The sequence below is a fragment of the Chinchilla lanigera genome, unplaced genomic scaffold (assembly GCF_000276665.1).
Source record: "Chinchilla lanigera isolate Chin_1 unplaced genomic scaffold, ChiLan1.0 scaffold00034, whole genome shotgun sequence".
Classification (NCBI taxonomy): Eukaryota; Metazoa; Chordata; class Mammalia; order Rodentia; family Chinchillidae; genus Chinchilla; species Chinchilla lanigera.
In genome coordinates, this window is record NW_004955435.1 from 16,206,448 (window position 1) to 16,213,695 (window position 7,248).

At 42.7% G+C, this 7,248-nt stretch overlaps 1 protein-coding gene across 1 annotated transcript in view; it reads right to left on the reverse strand.

Annotated features, from left to right (window-relative positions):
- Nucleotides 1–6,914, reverse strand: part of LOC102007363 (monocarboxylate transporter 1-like) — a 17,973-nt gene extending 11,059 nt beyond the window's left edge. The window contains exon 1 of the mRNA XM_005388971.2: nucleotides 6,831–6,914. The gene's annotated coding sequence lies outside the window, so the exon portion shown is untranslated. The remainder of the gene's footprint in view (nucleotides 1–6,830) is intronic.
- Nucleotides 6,915–7,248: the final 334 nt, after the last annotated feature.

The following is a 7,248-nucleotide window of genomic DNA, read 5'->3' on the forward strand; positions in this document are numbered from 1 at the left end:
CAAAGATAAGCAAATTACTTAGTTCACTTATTTGCTTGTAAAACCCCCATGACAAATACACTAATACTTCCCTTACAATTTCCCTCCTTTTGTGAAATTTAAACTTACTTAGTTTAGTATTTTCTGTAGGATTTACAGGCTGACTTAAAAGTGTCAGGAAGGATACAGTGGTATCCATAAGTCACTATACATACAGCAATGTACAACACAAAGATAACTCCAAATAGAAGATTTTCATTTAGTAGACTGGAAAGTTGTATCAGTAAAATTTGCCTTTCATTGCGCTGTTAGACTTAAGGTGTTTTTTTTTTTTTTTTTTCTATTACATGACTAGAAAGATTCCTAAATAATTGCTACCATTACAAGTAAAATGAACCCTAATTTATACACTGATAGTTTTTGTTATTTTTCGTTTTTTTGAGTCAGGGTCTTTCTATGAAATTCAGACTGGTCCTGAACTCACTATGTAGCCCACTCTGGGTTGAACTCAACAATGCTCCTGCTTCAACCTCCTCAGTACTAGAGGACAGGCATGCACTGTCATCCCTGGCTCCTAGCCTTTATTTTTACTATGAGACAAGATCTTGAAAAGACAAACTTGTGATCTTCTTGCTTTAGTCTCCCAAAGTGCTTTAGTTACAGGTGTACACATGTGCCACCATTCCCAGCTGTCTGAGTTTTTAAAGTAAAATTTATAGCAATTCCTAAAAGCTTTATGAAATGATCTGGGTTTGCACAACTTCAGTTTACTTTGCTTTATTTTTCTCCATAGCACCTATCTAAAAGACTAAAGAATGAACATTCATTTTAGTGCTTTCTGCAAGGCAAGCATTAATCACTTGACTGATTTAATGCTCAGCCATTCTATGAAGTAAACTATTACTATTTCCAAATTAGAACTGGGCAAACTGAGGGAGAGACATGTTAAGTAACTTGCTCAGGACATAGCAGAGCTAGGACTCAAACCTGGTAAGAATGGCTCCCAGCTCTGGACTCTACGCTACACCATGCAGCCCCTTCTTATCATCAGTGGCCCCTACACCAAAAATGAGCTGCAAGAGACAGGGACTTTTTATAACGCTCTATCCCTACCCTTTTAATATGTGATAAGGGTCAAGGAGTATCTGATGAATGATTAAAGGAGGGTGGTCTAGTTAGAAAGGAGAATGTATCAACTTAGCCAGAACCTATCTCAAAATTTTAAAAATATAAAACAGGAAATGGGTGTGAATGTAGCCCAGTAAGTGTAGGCACCTTCCTAGCATGTAAGACTCTGCAGCAAAATAAACAATACAACAAGACTCTACTAATCTACATATAAATAATTAAACCTATACCACTTGGTACTGGAATTGACTTTAATTAAACACAAATAAATAGTACTTTACTTTAACAGGATAGTCAACCACAATATCCAGAAAATATTTCAGAATTTTGACAAAAACAAATATAAAACATGAAAGTAATCTCCTACAGCGATGGCTGTCTCCTATGTCTGTACAGATACACAGGTACCTAGGAAAATGCTAGCTTATTTTGCAATCTGCAACTGAAACAAACACACATACATCAGGGTATGTCACACTAAAAACAGCGCCTGAGAAAAGTCCAGAATGCTCCTGCTCCTCCAGAGGGATCTGAGACTTCTTCCAAAGAGTTCCTTGAGAGTCTCTGGCCTTTCTCCTAACTTTCCCAGGACCCGCTGGCCAGAGAAACAGGACTGAGCTGCGACCTGGGCCCTGTTTGCAGGAACCCATACAGTATCACATGGCTTCAAGTCACAGAAAGAATTGTGGGGCAAATGGCCTAGCTGGGTGCAGCTGTCATATTTTCTAATATTTAAAACTGCCTAGCAGGTGGTGTACTGTAGACACTGACAGTCAAATTTGAGCAAGAGACCACGCCTGTTGGAGGGGCCAAGAGCAACTATAGGTTGATCTCCTTCAGAGATTTCTTCCCAACTATTTTGATTTTTCATCAGAATGGATGAAAGTTTGCTGGGAAATTATTAGAAATACAACTTTACACCCATTCCCATTCATTGATGAAGCAGACAAACAAGGATAAACGAAACCCTTGTGGGACCACAAAACGTAACTTTCAGTTCCCCTGCAGGAGAGACATGGTTGGTTAGGGGTCATTTCAAACTTTCCCCAATACCACTGGACCATGACCTCCCAAAGCACGTCATCTTTGGGAAGTTTTTGGGTTTTTTTTGTTTTGTTTTTCTTCCGGTACCAAGAATCAAACTCACAACCTTGTGCTTGCCAGGCAGGCACTTTGCCGCTGAGCTAAATCCCAGCCCCTTGAGCTAAATCCTCAGTGCCCTTTGGGAAGTTTTTGCCAATACTAGTTAGTTCTGATGCAGGGCACTGGTATGTGTTCTGCTTTTGTTCTCAAAAGTGGCGTTGCATTGCCGGGTGTGGTGGTGCACCCGTGATTCCAGCACTGAGGCCTGATTGCCACAAGTTCAAGGCCAGCCTGAACTACATAGCAAGACAGTCTCAAAAATAAAAACAAACCAAAATGGTGTCACAGCCAGGAGTAGTGGCACATACCAATAATCCAGGAGAGGAGATCACAAGTTTGAGACCAGCCTGGGCAATTTAGGAGATCCTGTCTCAAAATGGAAAAAATAAAAATAAAAAATAAAAAGTATTGTATAGCTCAGTAAGTTCAATCCCCAGTATTCCCCACCAAAAGGAGCATCACATCCCATAATACTCATTACCTGTGTTCTTTTAAAATAAAGTTATTGGGTTAATATTATCCCTTAGTTACTGTGGACTGATCAGGTCTGCAATCAGGTCCTCAATCTCCCAAATGAGTGGACAGTGAAGGCTAAATAAAAAAAAGACAAATGGTATGATTTCAGGGCTCTAAGAGGATCAAAGACCCTCTCACAGAATTCGAGATTCTCTGGTGGTTAAGACCAAGATCTTTGGGTGGCCCATATTTACTTAGTTATCAGCACAAAGAAGGGGAATACCCAAGAAAGGTGGGAACTGATCAAGGACTTCTCTAAGTAAGGTATTATGTTAATTTAAGAGAGCTTGCCCTGTATGGTGGCACTCACCTGCAATCCTAGAACTCAGGAGGCTGAGGCAGGAGAATCGTTGTGAGTTCAAGACCAGCCTGGGCTACAAAGTTAGCTCAAGGCCAGCCTGAACTGCATAGCAAAACCCTACCCTGCCTCAAAAAAGACAAAACAACAACAGAACCATGCACGCTATTTTAACATATTAATATATGACTGACACTGTCCCAGGGTTTGCAGCACAAATGTACTGGCTCGTTTAAAATAAGTAAGTATGGTTTTCGGTTTGGGTCATCTTCACTGTTACTCTTGATTAGATAGAACAACAGGCTTAGCATGTGAGTGCTCTTGATTTGACCCCAGCACCAAAAACAAAAATCTTTTTTTTTTTTTTTTTTTTTCGGTTTTTCTCCGGTACCAGGAACCGAACTCACGACCTTGCGCTTGCCAGGCAGGCGCTTTTGCCGCTGAGCTAAATCCCCAGCCCCAAAAATCTTAATTTTAAAACAAAACCTGTAATGTATCCTAAATATCATATAGTCTTTTAGTTGAAGATTAAAAATAATTTTATTTTTAGGGGAAAAAAACCTACATGAGATAAAGTCCTCATTCACACCATTCTATCTTCTAACATCTCAGATATACTTTAAAAAGAACTAGGTGTATTTAAAAGTATCTCCCAAGTTTGTGGTCTTGAATTGTTGTGTTTACAAAAGAACTTTGGAAAACATGGTATTTTCCTACAAATTTATTACTGAAATGTGTAAGCTTAATAGTTACAAAGACATAATTTCTGGCATGTTGTATATTGTTATATATGCACTTTTAATATAGCTTTATCAAAACCATGGTGTATGGTTTATTTGTTTATGGAAACTGCCCACTTACTTGTCAGACCTCATTATGAGACAATTTGAATTCAAAGCAGTGGGCTGACAAACATTTAAGTTAAAACCATCTCTTTATTTTTTTGAGACACGGCTCACTATGTAGCGCAGGCTGGCCTTGAACTTGTTATCCTCATGCCTGAACTTCCCAAGTGCTAGGATCACAGGGATGTGCCATCATAACCAGCTGTGCAAGATGATTTGGGAACGAAGTCTTGAGGCACCCATTCTCATCTCAGGAGAGATCACTTTATTTCATTTCACTCTATGCTTATTTACTTATTTATTTTTTTGCGGCTGGAGCGGGAGTGGGGGGGTAGGAGGTGGGGATTGAACCTAGGGCCTCACAAAGAATAAGACATTCTGTCACTAAGCTACACCTCCAGGTTCTCAGAGTTTATTTTAACTCAAGGTTTGTATGAAACCAAGGATCTAGACCACTATTTGATACTAGTCCTAAGGCATTTCTAAAAATTCCACTTGAGCAGGGCATGATAGTACACGCCTGTAATCCCAGCACTTGGGAGGCTGAGGCAGGAGAATTGTTGCAAGTTTGACACCAGCCTGGGCTACAAATTGTCCTCAAGGCCAGCCTGAACTGCATAGAGAGACCATCCTGTCTCAAAAAAGACGAAAAAAAAAAATCTTATTCTATAGTTGATTCCACCAAAATGGCAAACTGCTGTCTTTATTATTTTCAAAGAGACAAAGTTTGGCATGAAGTTTTTCAAACCCCTTTGCTTCACATTTTAAAAGGGATGTTAAGAATCTGAAGTTCTGAAAATGGGGGCCTGTGCCTCGTGGCACACTCCTGTAATCCCAGTGCTTGGGAGGCTGAGGCAGGAGGATCATTGCAAGTTTGAGGCCAGCCTGGACTATAAAGTGAGTTCAAGACCAACTTGAACTACATAATGAAAGCCTTTCTCAAAAAGACAGACAGAAAGGAAGGGAAGTTAGAAGACTACATCTTTCAAAGACCTTCACACAAATTACATTCTAGAATGTGATTTGTGAACACTGTTTTTGCTGCAGCAATCCAAAGTATATTTCACATACCAAAACCATGCATGGGCTGGGCATGGTGGTGCATGCCTGTAATCCCAGCACTGGGGAGGCTGAGGCAAGAGGATTGTTGCAAGTTCGAGACCAGCCTGGGATACAAAGTGAGCTCAAGGCCAGCCTGAACTGCATAGTGAGACTCTACCCTGTTTCAAAAAAGTCAAAAAACAAAAAAAAACCCATCCCATGCACGCTATTTTAACATATTAATATATGACTGACACTGTCCCAGGGTTTGGAGCAGAAATATACTGGTTGGTTTAAAATAAATTAGTATGGTGTTAGGTTTGGGTCATCTTCACTGCTACTCTTAATGAGAAATGGGTACCACCACTAATTTCAGCTTCACACTCAGGACTGTAAGACTCAGTTGGGAAAATATCATCCTAAAGAGAAACCCAACAGAGAATGCTGTTTTTCCTTTTCTTGGGGGGAAAATATGAATTGAACTACTCATAGAAATATTAGACACTATAGTTTTATAGTAGGATTTCTTAATAGTGTTATAGTTCACGGTAAGTTTTATGAAGAACCGGTTTGATGATTAGGACCACACACCAACATCTTATTTCAGTTTTATTCATCATTCTTAAAGTTTTTATCCCAAATTTAAGAGTTAAATTTGTCTTTTTTAGTACTTCCTGTATATATAGTTGCGTTAATATCACATGAATGAATCTGAACATCATCATAGCTAAGACATCTGAGCCCAAACTTCAAAGAAACAAGTTTGTTTTTGTAGAGGACCCGATAGTCCATGACATTAATGAACAGTACTATACTGTTTGTCTAGTATAAGCATTACTTACCCAAGGCATGGGTAAATGGCTATTTGCAAAAAAAAAAAAAAAATTTTTTTTTGGAGACAGGATGTCGCTATGTAGTTTAGGCTAGCTCCGAACTCATTCTGTACCCCAAACTGGCCTGGGACTTCAAACTGGCCTGGGACACAAGGTGATCCTCCAGCCTCGCCTACCGAATGCTGGGATTACAGGTGTGTGCCACCATACCCAATTTGCAAAACTGTTTTAAAGGGCATTTTTGGACACTAAAGAAGAAGCATAAGAGTAAGCTTGTTACTCTAAAGTTACAGGTGAAACATGTTTAAATGTTACTAATGTAAATCCTCGTGTATACTCTTCATGAGGTAAAAATCATTTCACTATAAAATACACAACAGCTGGGCATGGATGGTGGCCTACGCCTGTAAACCTGTAATCCCAGCACTCTGGAGGTTGAGGCAGGAGGATATCCATGAGTTTAAGGACAGCCTGCACTACATAGTGAGACATGTCTCAATAAATAAATAAATAAATAAATACACGACAGTTATCAGTTATTTCAACAATTGATTTCATTTTCCTAAAAACATTAGTGAACTTTTAATATAGTCCTTACAATTTTCTAAATCACTAGTTACAAGCACCAGCATGGTGTACTCACAACAGAGGGAGGTAAAGGCCTGCAATGTATTTCTAATTTGCAGAGCAAACACACAAGGACAGAGCTAAATTACGAGGAATCACGGAAGGCTAGAATTGCGCTTGTCGGGATGAATTGAGAGCCGATCGGGGCTCAAGGACTCTCATTACACCTCCGCAGCTGCCAAAGCCTGCCCGGGTCTGGAGGGCAGCGGGTTGCTCGATCCAATGTGTTCTTCCGGCCGGTTCACTGTCCAGACCCAGAGCGACTCCCCCGTGCCGCAGGCACTGCTCCGGGGCCCCGCACCCCGTCCTCTCCACGCTCAGGCCGTACGCCTGCCTTCCCGAGACCGCAATCTCCCTCACGGCCGACCCCAGGAAGAGCGAGGGCGCCGCGGGGTCCACGTCGACCGCGACCCAACTCACCGTTCGGTGCGCCTCAGGGGGCGCGGGCTGCGTGAACCGAGAGTCCGGGAAGCGCGTCGCGCTGCGCAGCCAGGGCCGCGCCGCCGCCTTTTAAACCAGCGGCCGCGCATGCGCACAGCGTGCCTCCGCCCGAAGCGCGGGAACCGCGGCGCTGCCCGTGGGCCGGCGCCGCCCGCGCGTGTGGGACGCGGCGAGGTCTCAGGCCTCGGCTCCTACGGGAGAGGGGAGGAGTGGCCGGGCGCGGCCCGAGGCGGAGAGGGACTGAAGCGGGGGAGCCGGTAGGTCTGAAGGGACGCGGCGCGGGCCGGGCTGTGGCCTCGGCCTGGCACTTGGGGGCCGCGACCTCGGGACCGTACCCAGGCCCTCGGGCGGGGGAAGCCTCGGTCACAGCTTCGCGAGAGGACGAGGGCGGCGCCGC